Below are 20,125 nucleotides of genomic sequence, written 5' to 3' on the forward strand. Positions count from 1 at the left end.
CTTTAAAACCTGTACACCAACCCACAGTACACACATCCAGCAGGTGAAGCAGCAGAAATCAAGCACACAAGTAACCCTGGTGCATCAGACACCTCTGTCTCTCGTTACTAGCATCCTATGCAGAAGTTTCCATACCATAATTGAACTTCCTGAATTCAGCTCACCAAATCAACTTAAAACCTCCTGAGACTTGTTACATGGTTCTCGAAACCAACCCCAAGAGACCTATAGATTCCATGCATTCACCTGGACTAAACCAGTCTGATACTCCATTCCCTCAAAAATCTAAACATCAGGAATTGGCTGCTGCCACATCCAGCAATGGTGAAGGAGTACATGTTGTGACAAGGCCTAAAATAACTGAGCCTGCTAAGTACATGACTCTCAGAGAAATAATTAATATCGGATAAATACCCAGAGAACTACAGGAGCTGGAAATTCATGTTGAAGTCAGTAGTCCAGAACCTTAGCATCCTACTTATGCAAGACCTTGGCTTGCTAATCAGATGGTTCGTTCCCAAATCTGAATACTGTACTGTCCACAGCCTTTATCCTTCATTAACTTTTTTATGTTATGAGTTTATATAGTGAAATCTAGAGATTAAGATGTGTTTTTCTTTTGTTGCACTAAACTGCATTATGTTATTCTTGTTCTGTTGTAAGATGCCATCTAGTGGTAGTTCAGTACCACTATGACTATGTTGGATTCAACTTCTGTGTGTTATTAAAGATTTAAGCTGCCTGTGGATTTTGCCAAGTCATCAAGTGCCCATACTGTCCACACAGGCTGGGTCTAAGGGGGTATGTTTTTGCCTATATAGAAATTTGAATTTTACCAGAACGAATTTGCCAAGTTAGTAAGGGCTTTCTGAAGGACCTGCTGTTGTGTGCACTGCTTTGGTTATGGATCTCACAGAATAATGTACTTTGAATCAAGTGATACCTATTTTCTCGGGCTAATTAATGCAGACAAAAGCACAAAAAATAAAGTCAGAGCTGTTGCTTGTAGAAACCAGTCAGATTTCCAAATGAATTAGGAAAAAGTGAAAAATGTAACCCTTTGATTGAATTTGGTAACCACACAAAATTTTTGGCCACATTTTTTTTCTCTAGCTTGCTGCTTTGTGGCTTGACATAGAACCCGCTAAAATCTGTCAGAGCTGCAGTGGATAGAAATTCGACTCTTCCACTTAGGTCCCAAAGCTCATCAATGACTTTGTAAGTCATTGTGGTTGTGTCAGGACCTGGATCACCTGCTGGTGGCACTGAGGCTCCCAGAGTGGAAGATCGTAGTTCCAGTGTTTCACCAGCGGGTGTCTCCAAGCAGCTTTTTAGTCCTCCATCTATAGATCCTTTGTGTTTCAGTATTTTGCCCTGCTAGTTGTTGTTCAGTTGTTTAGTCATGTCCGACTCTTCGTGACCTCATGAACCATAGCGGGCCAGGCTTTTCTGTCCTCCACTGCCTCCCGGAGCTTTCTTAACTTCATGTACATTGTTTCGATGAGGCTATCTATCTATCTTGCTTTCTGTCATCCTTTTCTCCTTTTTCATTCCATGTTTCCCAGCATCAGGGTCGTTTTCAATAAGTCGTTAATTCGCATTAGGTGGCCAAAGTATTTGTATAAGTTTCAGCTTCAGATTCTGTCCTCCCAGGGTTGATTTCCTTCAAGATTGACAGGTTTGATCTTCTTGCTGTCCAAGGAGTCTTCATTAACACCATAGTTCAAAAGCATCAATTTTCCAGCATGTAGCTTTCCTTATGGTTCAGCTTTCACAGCCATAGGTTACTACTGGGAATACCATAGCTTTGACTATACAGCACTCCTTGCTAGGGTTGAGCGGACACCTAGATGTCCGTGTTCGACGGGTTCGGCCGAACTTTAAAAAAAAGTCCGGGTCCGTGTCCCGGACTTTTACCGAACTTTTCCCGGACACCGAACCCCATTGAAGTCAATGGGGACCCGAACTTTAAGGCACTAAAATGGCTCTAAAACACCAATGGAAAGGGCTAGAGTGCTGCAAATGGCAGCAAAACGTAGTTAAGAGCATGGCAAGTGCTCTGCAAACAAATGTGGATAGGGAAATAACTTAAAACAACAAAAAAAAACAGAAAAATAAAACAATGTTCTTCATCTCTGAAGGACGAGGCCCATATGGAGTAGGAGGGAGGTTGAGGTGGTGGTGGATGTGGCGGTGTCATAGGCGTGCGCACAGGGTGTGCCTGGTGTACCTGGGCACACCCTAATCACCTAGGGCACATAGCATTATCGCTCTGTTTGCCAGTGAGGAGATGGGAAAGATCTCCCTCGCACCTGCTCTGCTCTATTTCTCTTTGCCAGCAGGGAGAGTAATGTATCGGGGCCATGTACATGTAGGCAAACACATGCATGTGTATTTCAACTTTGGGGTGCACACCCTAATGCAATAGGCTGCGCACACCTATGGGCGGTGTAGGTGGAAGCGGCGGTGGCGGAGGACCAGGGCCGGATTAAGAGCATCATGGTCTTGGTGCTGAGGATTTTGAAGGGCCTTAAGGGCCGTGCCTTGGCATGCACCCAGAGGAGGAAGGGTGCAGCCATGCATGCCTAATTCAACATGGGATGCTGTCTCTGAAGCCCATAAACACATCCATGCATCGGCAACTGTCCCTCCTTGTCCGGCCTTCACGCTGTGTGGGGAGGTTCTGAGGGTGCTGCCTGGGGAAGCGAGCATAGAAGCCAGACTTCTGTGTTTACAAGTGACAGAAGAGCGGTCACAGTGAATATGGCCAACCCGGGGCCTATATAAAAGGTAGGGGCCTGCATGGAGCTGCAGCTCCAATAGCCCCTACGTTAATCTGGCCCTGAGGAGGAGGACGAGGTAGCCAACACTGCTTCTTTTCACAAATTTTAAATGAGGGTACACCCCAAAAGAGTGAGAAAGAGCAAAAATGGAACAATGGCTGGGTAAGGTCGGTATCCATTGCTATTCTGCACAAGGTACGGAAAAGTCCCGTGGGATCCATGCCTGGTTCATTTTAATGAACGTGAGCTTGTCCACATTGTCTCTGGACAGGCGGCTGCGCTTGTCTGTTATAACACCCCCAGCCGTGCTAAATACCCGTTCAGATAATACACTGGCTGCAGGGCACGCCAGCACCTCCAAGGCGTAAAGGGCAAGCTCAGGCCATGTGCCCAATTTGGAGACCCAGAAGTTGAAGGGGGCAGACCCCTCATTCACTACATGTAGGCGTGTGCACACATACTGCTCCACCATGTTGGTAAAATGCTGCCTCCTGCTAAGACGTTCCATCTGAGCTGCTGGTGCTGCTGTTTGTTGTGGCGTGCTGACAAAGCTTTTCCACATTTCGGCCATGCTAACCCTGCCTTCTGAGGTGCTGGCGGTGCCCTGGTTGAGTTGGCGACCTCCTCCTCCTCCTCCTCTGCCTTGTGCTTCCACTGTGGCCCCGCTGTCAGATGGGAATGCCAGCAGCATCGCGTCTACCAGCGTGCGCTTGTACTCGCGCATCTTGCGATTGCGCTCCAGTGAGTGAATTAAGGACAGTACGTTGTCCTTGTAACGGGGATCCAGCAGCGTGGCCACCCAGTAATCAGCACAAGTTAGAATGTGGGCAACTCGGCGGTCGTTGTGGAGACACTGCAGCATGTAATCGCTCATGTGTGCCAGGCTGCCCAGAGGCGACGAAAGGCTGTCCTCTGTGGGAGGTGTATCGTCCGTGTCCTCTGTATCCCCCCAGCCACGCACCAGTGATGGCCATGAGCTGGCCTGGGTGCCACCCTGCTGTGAACATGGTTCCATCTCCTCCTCCAGCTCCTCCTCCTCCTCATCCTCCTCATCCTTCAGAACTGTGCCCCTGCTGGACAATTGTGTCCCTGGCGTTTGTGTGTGCAGGAACCCACCCTCGGAGCCCCTTGCGAATGACTGCCCTGAAAGCCTTTGAAATGTTACCTCTTCATCCTCCTCCTCCTCCTCCTCATCCTGTGCCACATCCTCTTCCATCATCGCCCGAATTGTTTTTTCAAGGAGGCATAGAAGTGGGATAGTTAAGCTGAGAACGGCATCATTGCCACTGGCCATGTTGGTGGAGTACTCAAAACAGCGCAACAAGGCACACAGGTCTCGCATGGAGGCCCAGTTATTGGTGGTGAAGTGGTGCTGTTCCGCAGAGCGACTCACGCGTGCGTGCTGCAGCTGAAACTCCACTATGGCCTGCTGCTGCTCGCACAGTCTTTGCAGCATGTGCAAGGTGGAGTTCCACCTTGTGGGCACGTCACATATGAGGCGGTGAGCGGGAAGGCCGAAGTTACGCTGCAGCCCTGCCAGGCGAGCAGCAGCAGGGTGAGAACGCCGAAAGTGCGCACAGACGGCCCGCACTTTCTGCAGCAGCTCTGACATATCGGGGTACTTTTTAAGGAACCTCTGCACCACCAAATTCAGCACATGCGCCAGGCAAGGGATGTGCGTCAAACCAGCTAGGCCCAGAGCTGCTATGAGATTTCGCCCGTTATCGCACACCACCAGGCCGGGCTTGAGGCTCGCTGGCAGCAACCACTCATTTGTCTGCTGTTCCATGCTCCTCCACAACTCCTGCGCGGTGTGTGGTTTGTCCCCCAAACAGGCAAGTTGTAAAACTGCCTGCTGTCGTTTAGCCCTGGCCGTGCTGAAGTTGGTGGTGAAGGTATTACGCTGTCCAGATGAGGAGGCGGTAGAGGATGAGGTAGCGGAGTAGGATGAGTTAGGAACAGGAGGCAAATTGAAGCGCCCTGCAATCCTCGGTGGTGGAAGGACATGTGCCAAATTGCTATCCGCCTCAGGCCCATCCGCCACTGCATTTACCCAGTGTGCCGTTAGGGAGATATAACGCCCCTGACCGTGCTTACTGGTCCACGTATCGGTAGTTAGGTGGACCTTGGCACAGATGGCGTTGCGCAGTGCACACCTGATTTTTTCCCCCACTTGGTTGTGCAGGGAAGGGATGGCTTGCCTGGAAAAGTAGTGGCGGCTGGGCACGACGTACTGTGGGACAGCCACCGACATAAGCTTTTTAAAACTGGGCGTCTCCACCAGACGGAATGACAGCGTTTCAAAGGCCAATAATTGTGAAATGCTGGCATTCAGGGCCAGGGATCGCGGGTGGGTAGGGGGGTACTTCCTCTTCCTCTCAAGTGTTTGGGAGATGGAAAGCTGAACGCTTCCACGGGACATTGTGGAGATGGTTGTTGGTGACCCAGGTGGTGGTGTTGCTGACAGATCGTCTGTTTGCGGGGTGGCAGGTGCCGGTATGACTACAGAGGTGGCTGGAGCGGCCGAGACTGCAGCAGAAGAGGAAGCAGGATGAGCCAGAGACGTTTCTTGGTTTTGAAGGTGTGTACTCCACTGCAGTTCGTGCTTTGCACTTAGATGCCTGATCATGCAGGTTGTGCTCAGGTTGAGAAGGTTTATGCCTCGCTTCAGGCTCTGATTGCACAGGGTGCAAACCACTCGTGTCCTGTCATCAGCACATTTTCTAAAGAACTTCCACGCTAGAGAACTCTTTTGAGCTGACTTTGGTGCGCTCATTCCCTTGCTGCGTTGGGCAGTAGCAGGCGTAGTGTCTAGGGCACGGCCGCTCCGCTTCTGCACCCTGCTCCCTCTTCTGCTGTGCTGGTGGCTCTGTGCGACCACCGCCTCTTCCTCCAAACTACTCAGGTCACCTGCATGACCTTCATTCCATGTGGGGTCGAGGACCTCATCGTCCTCCACATCATCTTCCACCCAGTCTTCACCCCTGCCCTCCCTGTCGGTCTCCACAATGCTGAACGCCGCAGCAGTTGGCACCTGCGTTTCGTTATCATCGGAGACGTGCTGTGATGGTCCTTCCATGTACTCATCTTGAGAAATAAGTGGTTGGGCATCGCTGCACTCAATCTCTTCCACTTCTGGGGCAGGGCTAGGTGGATGGCCCTGGGAAACCCTGCTGACAGAGTCCTCAAAAAGAATAAGAGACTGCTCTATGGCTTGGGGCTCAGACTGCTTGCCTGATTTGCAAGGGGGTGAGGTGAAAGACGGTTGGACATTGGCTGCAGGTGCCAACTCTGACCTTTCTGCAGTAGACTGGGTGGGAGACAATGTGAAGGAACTGGAGGCACTGTCAGCAGCAAACCAATCTACTATCGCCTCTCTGTGTTCTGGCCTCATCACTTCTAGAGGCGTATGATGCCCTACCAAATACTGATGCAGGTTCTGTCGCCTACTCACACTTGAGGAAGGTGTTTCACTTGTGCGTGTAGCTGGCACAGATCGACCACGTCCTCTCCTTGCAACAGGAGCTCTAGCAGCAGCACCACCACGACCCAGGCCACGGCCCCTATTTGACGCTCTCCTCATATTTCTGAAATTTAAGATCTTGCCCTAGAAAGGTCTTTATTGAATAGCGGAACAAAAGAACAACAGTATCGCACGGGTGTATCTCACAGTCAAATATGCAAACTATGCCGCAATTTAATGTTTTTTACACCAAAAGGGTGTGTATTGAATAGCGGAATAGGATAAAAAACTGTGTATCTCACACGTACAAACACAGACTAGGCCCGATTAAAATTTTTCCTACCCTAAAGGGAGGATGAGGAAGAGGAGTATGTAACAGGCAGCACCCTCAAATCTTCAGAAGTATGAGATGAACCCCAAAAACTTGGAAAGGTGCATCTCACACGTACCGACACAGACTATTCCGCAATTTAATTGAGCCACAAAGGTTTTTATTGAATAGCGGAATAGGAAATATGATCAAAAAAAAGTGTATGTTTTTCACACGTACAGAAGCACACTAGGCCCCAATTACTATTGTTTGTACACCTAAAAGGATGGATGAGGAGGAGGAGGAGGAGGAGTATAGAACAGGCAGCACCCTCAAAGCTTCAGAAGTATGAGATGAACCCCAAAAACTTGGAAAGGTGGATCTCACACGTACCGACACAGACTATTGCACAATTTAATTGAGCCCCAAAGGTTTTTATTGAATAACGGAATAGGAAATATGATCAAAAAAAGTGTATATTTTTCACACGTACAGAAGCACACTAGGCCCCAATTACTATTGTTTGTACACCTAAAAGGATGGATGAGGAGGAGGAGGAGGAGGAGTATAGAACAGGCAGCACCCTCAAAGCTTCAGAAGTATGAGATGAACCCCAAAAACTTGGAAAGGTGGATCTCACACGTACCGACACAGACTATTCCGCAATTTAATTGAGCCCCAAAGGTTTTTATTGAATAGCGGAATAGGAAATATGATCAAAAAAAAGTGTATGTTTTTCACACGTACAGAAGCACACTAGGCCCCAATTACTATTGTTTGTACACCTAAAAGGATGGATGAGGAAGAGGAGGAGGAGGAGTATAGAACAGGCAGCACCCTCAAAGCTTCAGAAGTATGAGATGAACCCCAAAAACTTGGAAAGGTGGATCTCACACGTACCGACACAGACTATTCCGCAATTTAATTGAGCCCCAAAGGTTTTTACTGAATAGCGGAATAGGAAATATGATCAAAAAAAAGTGTATGTTTTTCACACGTACAGAAGCACACTAGGCCCCAATTACTATTGTTTGTACACCTAAAAGGATGGATGAGGAGGAGGAGGAGGAGGAGTATAGAACAGGCAGCACCCTCAAAGCTTCAGAAGTATGAGATGAACCCCAAAAACTTGGAAAGGTGGATCTCACACGTACCGACACAGACTATTCCGCAATTTAATTGAGCCCCAAAGGTTTTTATTGAATAGCGGAATAGGAAATATGATCAAAAAAAAGTGTATGTTTTTCACACGTACAGAAGCACACTAGGCCCCAATTACTATTGTTTGTACACCTAAAAGGATGGATGAGGAGGAGGAGGAGTATAGAACAGGCAGCACCCTCAAAGCTTCAGAAGTATGAGATTGTGTTCACTGTACCCCACAAAGATTGTGTTCACTGTACCCCACAAAGATTGTGTTCACTGTACCCCACAAAGGTTTTGTTCACTGCACCCCACAAAGATTGTGTTCACTGTACCCCACAAAGGTTTTGTTCACTGCACCCCACAAAGATTGTGTTCACTGTACCCCACAAAGATTGTGTTCACTGCACCCCAAAAGGATTGTCTTCTCTGCACCCCACAAAGATTATGTTCACTGTACCCCACAAAGGTTTTGTTCACTGTACCCCACAAAGATTGTGTTCACTGCACTCCAAAAGGATTGTCTTCACTGCACCCCACAAAGATTGTGTTCACTGTACCCCACAAAGGTTTTGTTCACTGCACCCCACAAAGATTGTGTTCACTGTACCCCACAAAGGTTTTGTTCACTGCACCCCACAAAGATTGTGTTCACTGCACCCCACAAAGATTGTGTTCACTGCACCCCAAAAGGATTGTCTTCTCTGCACCCCACAAAGATTGTGTTCACTGTACCCCACAAAGGTTTTGTTCACTGCACCCCACAAAGATTGTGTTCACTGTACCCCACAAAGGTTTTGTTCACTGCACCCCACAAAGATTGTGTTCACTGTACCCCACAAAGGTTTTGTTCACTGCACCTCACAAAGGTTTTGTTCACTGCACCCCACAAAGATTGTGTTCACTGTACCCCACAAAGGTTTTATTCACTGCACCCCACAAAGATTGTGTTCACTGTACCCCCCAAATATTTTGTTCACTGCACCCCACAAGGATTGTCTTCACTGCACCCCACAAGGATTGTCTTCACTGCACCCCACAAAGATTGTGTTCACTGTACCCCACAAAGATTGTGTTCACTGCACTCCAAAAGGATTGTCTTCACTGCACCCCACAAAGATTGTGTTCACTGCACCCCACAAAGATTGTGTTCACTGTACCCCCCAAAGATTTTGTTCACTGCACCCCACAAGGATTGTCTTCACTGCACCCCACAAGGATTAACTTCACTGCACCCCGCAAAGATTGTGTTCACTGTACCCCACAAAGATTTTGTTCACTGCACCCCACAAAGATTGTGTTCACTGTACCCCACAAAGATTTTGTTCACTGCACTCCAAAAGGATTGTCTTCACTGCACCCCACAAAGATTGTGTTCACTGTACCCCACAAAGGTTTTGTTCACTGCACCCCACAAAGATTGTGTTCACTGTACCCCACAAAGGTTTTGTTCACTGCACCCCACAAAGATTGTGTTCACTGCACCCCACAAAGATTGTGTTCACTGTACCCCACAAAGGTTTTGTTCACTGCACCCCACAAAGATTGTGTTCACTGTACCCCACAAAGGTTGTGTTCACTGCACCCCACAAAGGTTTTGTTCACTGCACCCCACAAAGATTGTGTTCACTGCACCCCACAAAGATTGTGTTCACTGTACCCCACAAAGGTTTTGTTCACTGCACCCCACAAAGATTGTGTTCACTGTACCCCACAAAGATTGTGTTCACTGCACTCCAAAAGGATTGTCTTCACTGCACCCCACAAAGATTGTGTTCACTGTACCCCACAAAGGTTTTGTTCACTGCACCCCACAAAGATTGTGTTCACTGTACCCCACAAAGGTTTTGTTCACTGCACCCCACAAAGATTGTGTTCACTGTACCCCCCAAAGATTTTGTTCACTGCACCCCACAAGGATTGTCTTCACTGCACCCCACAAGGATTGTCTTCACTGCACCCCACAAAGATTGTGTTCACTGTACCCCACAAAGATTTTGTTCACTGCACCCCACAAAGATTGTGTTCACTGTACCCCACAAAGATTTTGTTCACTGCACTCCAAAAGGATTGTCTTCACTGCACCCCACAAAGATTGTGTTCACTGTACCCCACAAAGGTTTTGTTCACTGCACCCCACAAAGATTGTGTTCACTGTACCCCACAAAGGTTTTGTTCACTGCACCCCACAAAGATTGTGTTCACTGTACCCCACAAAGATTGTGTTCACTGTACCCCACAAAGGTTTTGTTCACTGCACCCCACAAAGATTGTGTTCACTGTACCCCACAAAGGTTGTGTTCACTGAACCCCACAAAGGTTTTGTTCACTGCACCCCACAAAGATTGTGTTCACTGCACCCCACAAAGATTGTGTTCACTGTACCCCACAAAGGTTTTGTTCACTGCACCCCACAAAGATTGTGTTCACTGTACCCCACAAAGATTGTGTTCACTGCACTCCAAAAGGATTGTCTTCACTGCACCCCACAAAGATTGTGTTCACTGTACCCCACAAAGGTTTTGTTCACTGCACCCCACAAAGATTGTGTTCTCTGTACCCCACAAAGGTTTTGTTCACTGCACCCCACAAAGATTGTGTTCACTGTACCCCCCAAAGATTTTGTTCACTGCACCCCACAAGGATTGTCTTCACTGCACCCCACAAGGATTGTCTTCACTGCACCCCACAAAGATTGTGTTCACTGTACCCCACAAAGATTTTGTTCACTGCACCCCACAAAGATTGTGTTCACTGTACCCCACAAAGATTTTGTTCACTGCACTCCAAAAGGATTGTCTTCACTGCACCCCACAAAGATTGTGTTCACTGTACCCCACAAAGGTTTTGTTCACTGCACCCCACAAAGATTGTGTTCACTGTACCCCACAAAGGTTTTGTTCACTGCACCCCACAAAGATTGTGTTCACTGTACCCCACAAAGATTGTGTTCACTGTACCCCACAAAGGTTTTGTTCACTGCACCCCACAAAGATTGTGTTCACTGTACCCCACAAAGGTTGTGTTCACTGCACCCCACAAAGGTTTTGTTCACTGCACCCCACAAAGATTGTGTTCACTGCACCCCACAAAGATTGTGTTCACTGTACCCCACAAAGGTTTTGTTCACTGCACCCCACAAAGATTGTGTTCACTGTACCCCACAAAGATTGTGTTCACTGCACTCCAAAAGGATTGTCTTCAATGCACCCCACAAAGATTGTGTTCACTGTACTCCACAAAGGTTTTGTTCACTGCACCCCACAATGATTGTGTTCACTGTACCCCACAAAGGTTTTGTTCACTGCACCCCACAAAGATTGTGTTCACTGTACCCCCCAAAGATTTTGTTCACTGCACCCCACAAGGATTGTCTTCACTGCACCCCACAAGGATTGTCTTCACTGCACCCCACAAAGATTGTGTTCACTGCACCCCACAAAGGTTTTGTTCACTGCACCCCACAAAGATTGTGTTCACTGTACCCCCCCAAAAATTTTGTTCACTGCACCCCACAAGGATTGTCTTCTCTGCACCCCACAAAGATTGTGTTCACTGTACCCCCCAAAGATTTTGTTCACTGCACCCCACAAGGATTGTCTTCACTGCACCCCACAAGGATTGTCTTCACTGCACCCCACAAAGATTGTGTTTACTGTACCCCCACAAAGGTTTTGTTCACTGCACCCCACAAAGATTTTGTTCACTGCACTCCAAAAGGATTGTGTTCACTGCACCCCAAAAAGATTGTGTTCACTGCAGCCCACACACAGAAAAATGGATGTGGATCACTGACACCTGCCTATCTCCTATCCCACACCACACAGCAATATCGATTGTAGTTTGTAGAACACACTTTCCCTAAAATTCAGCAGACTCTGTCCCTAACAGGATTGAGAAGAGATCGTAGATCAGGAGAACTAAGTGCAGACCCCACCCCACACAGCAATATCGATTGTAGTTTGTAGAACGCACTGACCCTATAATTCAGCAGACTCTATCCCTAAAATGCCTACAACTCGCCCTGCCTAAACACTCCGACCTGTCCCTCAATTCTATCTGGACACAAATGGTTTTTTCCTGCCTATCTTTCCCTAATCAGCAGCCAGCACGTTGATGTGTGCTCTGTCCCTGATCTAAGCAGCATAATGACGCCGCTGCGGCTGCCTCGAACTTATAAAGACTTGGTCACATGCTTCAGACGGCCAATCACAGCTACTGAGACATTTGCAGGCATGGCTGGGATGGCTTAAGGCACACCAGTTAAACGATTGTTGATTGGCTGTTGAAAGCCCGCCATGAAAAGAGCGCCAAAGCATGCAAAACCCGGAAATAAAACGACCGAACACGGATTTTTACCCGAATATACAGTAAAGTGTCCGTGTTCGTGTTCGGGTAACAAAAATCCAATTATTCGGTACGAACACGAATAATACAGTCCGTGTTCGCTCAACGCTACTCCTTGCATCTCCGGTATTACCCTGTTTTTTTGTGTTCCAAATTTTGTATATAGTTAGTTTGCTTTTTAGACTTTCTTTTACCTAGTTAGGTTACTTGTCAGGTATTTTTGTTATTTGGTTAAAGTTCACTTATATTGTCAAGGCTGCTGTGTATCCTGTTTGCTGGTGTTGGATGTGTTTTGTTTCACTGTTATTAAACTTGCTTAAATTATATATAGCCTGGTCTCAGTTTCCTAAGTGTAACTACGCAGATCTGGCCATCCCTGCATTCGGCATCCCTGCCAGGTTGACTACTAGTACAATCGTGCATATATACACTGTAATGTATTTATTCTGCTGTTAAGATCCAGTGTTGTGAAGGGTCTCCCCATACTTTTTGGGTTGTTTGTGTATGCCTATGTGGCCGTGTTTAAGATAATAAAGCACCGATGCTGGTAGGGATCCAAAGACAGTTTAGAGTGGTCAAGCCCTCCAAAACTACCCATTCCATAAGGTACAAAATAATTTGTTCCTGAACGTCTCTCAATTAACTTTTGTAAAGTGTCAGGTAAAAATAAGCCCTTTTCACTAAGAGAAAAGCAACGCGTTCTGGACCTCCATCATTTGGAAGGGTCTAAAAGGCAAAGGACCCTGTGTAATTAGAGGTTAAATCAGAGGGTGCCTCCATCACCCTTCACCCCAAAAATAAATTATCAAAGGGTCTGAAAGGCCAAAGATCCATGTGTGAACTTTAGAACTCATGCTAAAAGATTGGTGTAATTAGATACTAAATTACAAAGTGCTTCTATTATCCCCTCACCCAAAACTAAAGCTTTGGATTGATGCCTCCTTTAATGAGAAAACTGTGAATACAGTTTTTTGTATAATGCACTTTGTGGTTTTATCCCCCTAGTGTTTCATTAATGTTTTATCACATGAATATTTTGTTCTTTGTACTTAAAATGATGAAGATTCAAAATTGTCTTGTATGGAGTGCTTATCCAGAGCTATCTAATCTAAGATTTTGTGTTCCTCTGTTTTTTATTTCTGTATTACCTCTTGTTGCCTTGGAAACCATGTTTTTATGTGTGTGAATGGCAGCAACAATTCAAAATACCCAGAATGACAATTATGAAGACAATGCAAGAAAGCAATTAGATAATTTTACTAAATGGTTGCAATGACTTTTCCAAAATTGAACACACTACATTGCTGAAAATAAGTAACTAAAATGACTATTATCTATAAATGGGAGCAGCGTACTGTAGTGTTTATGTCCTTACCTTCCATTCACTATCCACTAAATTACTTGGATATCATAAACATGTACACTTGTAAAATTTAGATAATAAAAACAACTTGGATCCATTTTACAGATGTTTTTTAATACTGAATGCATAGTTAGTTTACTTACCATTCACATCCATGCCCAGGCAGTGATGTACATTTTACTGCATCATTTGTGTGTTTTTTTTATACATTTTAAACTTGTGTCATTTGATTTTGTCTTATTCGAATAAGTCAGTGTTGCCAACCGTCAGTATTTTTACTGGCAGCCAGTAAAAAAACAGGCACTTTTTTCCTGCCAGTAACAGGAAAAGTTTGCCAGTAAAAAATATGGCTGTGATGAATGGCTCGGGACTGTGCATGTGCAATTTCAATCCAGAGCCAGCTGAGACCATCCAAGTGCCCGCTACAGTAGGTTCAGCAGGGACAGGTCTGGGGGAGGCGATACCTGAGAGTGTCATGTGATGTCATAGTGCAAGGGAGTGGAGCAGCTGGAGCCTTGTGTGTAGGTCTGCGGGACGGGAGCAAGGAAAGCCAGGAGCGGATGTCAGTGCTGTTTGGACTGGACTAGACTGAAGGGACCACCTGGAATGGGGAGAGACTGTCCCTGTGACTCAGGAGGGAAAGCCAGAAGTGGATCTGTCAGTGCTCTTTGGTCTGGAGTAGACTGAATGGACCACCTGGAATGGGGAGAGACTGTCACTGTGACTCAGGAGGGAAAGCCAGGAGTGGATCTGTCAGTGCTGTTTGGACTGGAGTAGACTGAAGGGACCACTTGGCATGGGGAGAGACTATCACTCTGACTCAGGAGGGGACGTGACGTGTTGGTGATCTGTGCTGCTGCAGACTGCTGTCAGTGTCACTGTGAGCATCAATTTCATGTGTGTGCCACAGGATAATAAAAATAAAGTCCCGCGCAATCTAGTGGAAATGATTTAGGAGAAGATAAATTTAAAGTTTGGAATTAGCTGCTGACCCCCCCCCCCCCACCCACCCCCAATGAATTACTAACCCTAGTAGGGAATAGTAAGGTAAAAAATGAAGATAAATGTGGGGTCTGGGGCTGCTAGATATTACTACTATACTATGACAACATGCTAATTAGTGATGTGATCATCACATGTGTGCAAAGAAAAAAGTGTTACTAGCGACAAGTGTCTGCGACCTTCAAAAAACTGCTATGCCTGACCAATTACAAAGTGTGATATCAGCCATGCCATATCTGAGGTAAAAATCAAATATAAAAATATGAAAAAATATTATTTTTCCTTATTAAGTTTTTTGTTCTAATCCAGTGTTAAGTGCTTTACAACTTCATATACACCACTAAATCAATATGATGAAAATACTTAAAATGTATGAAAATATATAAAGTGACAAGTGCTATAAAAAGTGCATAAACCTCAAAAAACACAAATCCGTGACTATATGACAGACAATACAGTAAACCCCTGTTAAATCGCAGTTCAGTTTTTGCGGTCCCAGTATTTTGCTATTTTTTCTGTAAGACCTATTAATATTATTTTACGAATTAAATCATTGTTAATTAAATATGTTTGTGTTTTGCATTGCTCTTGCTCTGTCTTTCAGTATCTTTTATGTGTTTAAATGTGTTTCTATTGTTTTAAAAGTGTGTTTAAAGACCTTCAAATGCTTTTAAAAGTACAATGAAAGTTATAAAAAACATGCCTAGAGTGTATTTAAATAGGGTATTTCTATTTCACGTATTTTCACTTTTCGCGGGTGGGTCCGGAACGTAACCCCCGTTATGGAGGGGGGTTTACTGTAACATGTACAAATAAAGTGACAAGTGCTGTATTAAAGTGCTCCACAAAACCTCAAGAGTCTGTGTCAAAATATAAACAGTATCATATGCAGGAAAAGTCCTCTAAAATATAAGGTGACAAGTGCTCTTCAAAGTGCTCCAAATAGAATCCGTGACATTGGCGGTGCTTAAGAGCAAAAAAGGGCCCGGGGCAATGCAGTGCACTGGGGCCCCGCCTACACAATCACCCTTGAGAATAAAAATGCAAATTATCGATAAGGCCATATTTATTGGTATAGCAGTGCCAGGCTAATGACAGCTTCCAAGTTTGGCAGCTGGGTCCGGTGAACACACACACGGACGGGAGTCAGACTCAACTGTCGTGTGAGTGCCTGTTCCCATTGAGGCAGACAGGCGTCCCTGCAGTTGTGGGCTCCCCCTCCACGGCTCAAGTGGCCTGATAGCAGCACAGGGCCGACAGGCGCTTGCTACCTGCTAAGTTCGGCGGCTAGATGCACACAGGAATCAAGACTAATGCTTGCCTGGGGCTGGGGCTGGGTTGCTGGGCAGGTGGGGCCCCCGTACAACTGCCCAACGTGCCCATTCGGTAAGACAAGGCTCCCACAAGCCGTTCTCCTCTGATGGGTGTGTGCCTGCCCATTCTAATTTCTGCCCTCCTGAGTCCTTTCCCTGAGCTACTTACTTACTAAATCGAAAATAAAATAACAACTGTGTTTTTTGCATTATTATGTACCTTAAATCACATCTCTAATTGCATATTGTACTTGTTAGTAGCCTAATTACTGAAATTTGCACCTAAAAGTGCAATTTTTTACTTTTGTAAATGCAAGTAAAAACTTGGCTGTGCCAGGAAATTTTGGGTGCTGTGTCAGGAAATTTCAATCTGGTAGGTTGGCAACACTGAAATAGGTAGAGAAACTTAAGGGTGATTTTCCATTGTGTAGATGTGCTATAATGCATTTTTGTGCAATTTTAGCTTATATACACCATGGAAAAGATGACATATGGCTTGCTTCATACCTACGCTTAGTGGTAAAGCATGTTTTACTGCATGGCATTACAATGCACAGCAACACAGAGCACTCCATGGGGTGCATAGTGGTGACATTCACTTCAATTATCAGATCATGTGAAAAGCAAATTTCTGTTCACTCGCCGAATACCTAATCATGTTCAGATACATTTTACATGACTGAACATTGAAGTGAATAGTCGCACAATTTTTGAGTGAAGATATAGTGTAGATTTTCAAAATCCTTTCGTAAATCAGTTCAAATGTATGTTGTGGTGTGCTCTGTAAAAAAATGTATGGATTTTTTTTTTTTTTTCATTGGCATGTGTTGGCAGCCCTTTTAAAACAAATGTTTGGGGGGAAAAGCAGTTCTGGTGTAAACAAAAGCTTATTAGCACAGATTTCTTTTTAAACTAGCGATTTTTAAGTCAGCACTCCAGGTACAGCCTTTCCAAAATCCCACTATTTCAGATGCTTTATCAGACTCAATATCTTTTAGATACATTTCTTCTGCACAAAGCAGACTTCTTTTTGGTAATCCCTATGAAGCAGAAGAACTTTATCTCAAATATACTGAGTCTGGTGAAGCATCTGAAACAGTAGCATTTTTTGAAGACTGTGCCATTAAAGCTGGATAGAGTTGAGCGGACACCTGGATGTCCGTGTTCGGCGGGTTCGGCCGAACTTGGAAAAAAAATTCCGGGTCCGTGACCCGGACTTTTTCCGAACTTTACCCGGACACCGAAGTCAATGGGGACCCAAACTTCCAGGCACTAAAATGGCTCTAAAAAAACAATGGAAAGGGCTAGAGTGCTGCAAATGGCAGCAAAATGTAGTTAAGAGCATGGCAAGTGCTCTTAAAAAAAAAAATTCCCCTTTAAATTTGTAATTTTTAAATAGCAGATTAGAACAGCACTCTGTAGTAAAATATAGCTGAACGCTGCACACAACAGACTGATAAAAATATGTTTCAAACCATTCCTTGATGGCTTTGTATCTGGTAAAACAGACTAACTCAAAATACCTCGATATAACCTCTATCTCTCTCTCTCCCACCAGTGGAGAGACTTCAAATACTGACATTTGAGACTCATACAACCCCCAGTTCTGCACATATCCCCCATGTCTTTCTTTCCCCTCTTAAAAACATCTCATTTCATTCTCCCTTTTAAATGTATGTACCAAATCTGTTATTCCAAGAATGAAAAGTTAAAACCGCATATATATATATATTGCCAAAGCTATTGTTCTTTGATATAATAATGTAATGCAGACTCGATCAGTGGATTTGCCCCTTCTCAATACCCGAATACAACCCCCGGCACGGAAAGCCCCGCCATTGGCGGGGCAACGTTCGGGGCAAATACCAGCTGCTGTCACCTACGGCATCCTGGTTGCCCCTCCTCCTCCGTGTCGGCGGCGTCCTCAGTTGCCAGACAGCGGAGAGACTCCCTCGTCACTGACCGCGCAGAAGCCCAGGCGCATGCGCGGTGGATACAAGTGAAGTACTTCCGCCCTGACGGAGAGGACCGCGCGGCGTCGTACTGCGCATGCGCGGCCTACATTTAAGGAGCTGGGGATCCCAGCAGTGTGCCATTCACATCCAGACCGTGGAGTGAAAGCACCTCCTGGAGGACGGCGGACCACCTTCATTTTTGGATAGGACTCCCTCTACTGGACACAGGTACCACATACAGTTTCCTGAGAATCCACATAGCCCTGCACCATACAGGACTCCTTTCTTTATATATATAATTTTTCTTCTGTTGCTACAACGATGTAGCCCTCCGCAGGAGAGACCATCCCGCAACAGAAAGATTACCCCGCTACAGACTTACGTTCTGCAGTCAAAAAAACTTTTTTGCATCACAAGGTAAATTCCTGTACAATACCTTACACCTAATTTCAGGCATTTGGAATCCCATGGTTCTGTCATAAATTGTACATGTCCTTTTTAGATACACAGAACGGCTGGCAACCAAGAAACATCGCAGGTGTTCTTTCTCACAGAGAGACCATCTGACAAAATTTCTCGCTCACCAGGTATTTCATTACCCAAGTAGTAGCGGCCCAATACAATCTCATAAACATCTGGACATATATAGTTAATCCAAATATCTATATAATTCCAGGGACAGCCTACATAACCAAGGGCACTCACTTTTGGAAAACCAGCAATATCTGGACCCTGTGAGTATAACTTTGTAAACCTAAAGGGCTGTACACTTACTTACACTATATGCCATTTATAATTGTTTGGCCTTTCAGAATCAAACGTTACCGCCACTCCTCTCCCCCTTTGGGAGCTTGTGGTTGCTTTGGGAAACAAGAGGGGGCTCCTCCACAACCGATCAAGTAACTGCACACAAAAAATTCAATGTAAGCTAAGACTTTAAAACTATACTAACAAAATTGCTCAAAAATCTTCAATTGACACTAATAAAGACTAAATATCTTTATATAGATATGGTGAAAATCCTTGAAAAAGGCACAGCCGAAACGCGTTGGATAGAAACGCATCCTGCAAACATCCAACATCAATGGATGGCAGGATCTAGCGTCTCTAAAAAGTCACCAATTATCACAGTGTCACTCTCCTCTTTCTTTCGTGCACCATCATGGATGGGCCTCTCACCCATCCAGCACTTTATATTTCATGTCTTATACATGCTAAATATTGTTTTATGATAAACCTTGTTTTATGATAAACGTCAAAACGCATATTACTCTTGTTTCAATTTTTTTTTGCCTCAAAGTCCCACCCACTGGTCTGAGGAACCAAATAATTACTACTTGTTCTAATTAGGGATGTTGGCACCAATACAATACACAAACCTATTCTAAACTTTGGTTTTCTAGAGCTCAACCCAAATCGCTGAAACTTTACCCCGGATGGAAGTCATCCAATTCCTCACCTGACCTCTAGAAACCTTGATCACCTATCGGGAACCTTGCTTCCCCAATTTTCTTTTCGTACATTCTTAATCACTGTCCCTCCCTCTCCGGGGAGGCCGACACTAACAGACCCTAAGGTACAAATTTCACTGTAACCACACAATAGAGAGTTACAGATATAAAATTACGTCTCTCCCCCCCATCCATACCTCTGTACGCAGAGTGAAAGGGCATTGAGGGAGAACACCCTAAGTGATCCAAAATTTACTTTGGCCCACTATCATATAAGGAGAATCAAATACAAGGGATAACATGGGGGACCTGCTGGGGGACGAATGGAATAATCTCATGTCCAGTATCGAAACAGACTTCCAAAACAAAGACCAACAAGAATCAGACACACTCGCACTTTTCTCAACCCTCAGACGACAACTTGAGAAGAAATCATCTTTACATTGGCACATTAAGGCATTTGAAAGATACATCACTGAGGAAATCAATCCGGCTGGACTTCGGATCCAGATCTTTCCGACCATGGATAATATAACAGCATCCATGAAGCAAAAATGGGAAGAACAACTCAATACACGATCAAAAAACCTCATGATCCTGTTGCAGGAGGAATACGACCGACAAATTAAAAAAATCGATGAGGAAACCAAATTAACATACCTCAAATTAGCACCTTTAAAAAGCGTCCAGATGTACAACGATGAGGAGAAAAAACTTAAAGACCATCTAGAAAATTATAGTAAACAGATCCTCCGAAAAAAGGAGAAAAAATACTGGCGGGACAAAAACGCCTTTGCCCAGGGGAGGGCCTACAGGTGGAATAATACTCGGCGAACCAACAAAAATAAACAACAATTTGGTATGAAAAATACCGGCCAGGACAACCAGTATTTCTCATCAGACTCTTCATCATACGCCTCCGGATCAGATAACCGGAAAAGAGGAGCACCACCCAGAGGAGCACGGCCTAGACCAACACAAACACCTAACGAAAG

The sequence above is a fragment of the Pelophylax lessonae genome (assembly GCF_965119305.1).
Source record: "Pelophylax lessonae genome assembly, chromosome: 3".
Classification (NCBI taxonomy): Eukaryota; Metazoa; Chordata; class Amphibia; order Anura; family Ranidae; genus Pelophylax; species Pelophylax lessonae.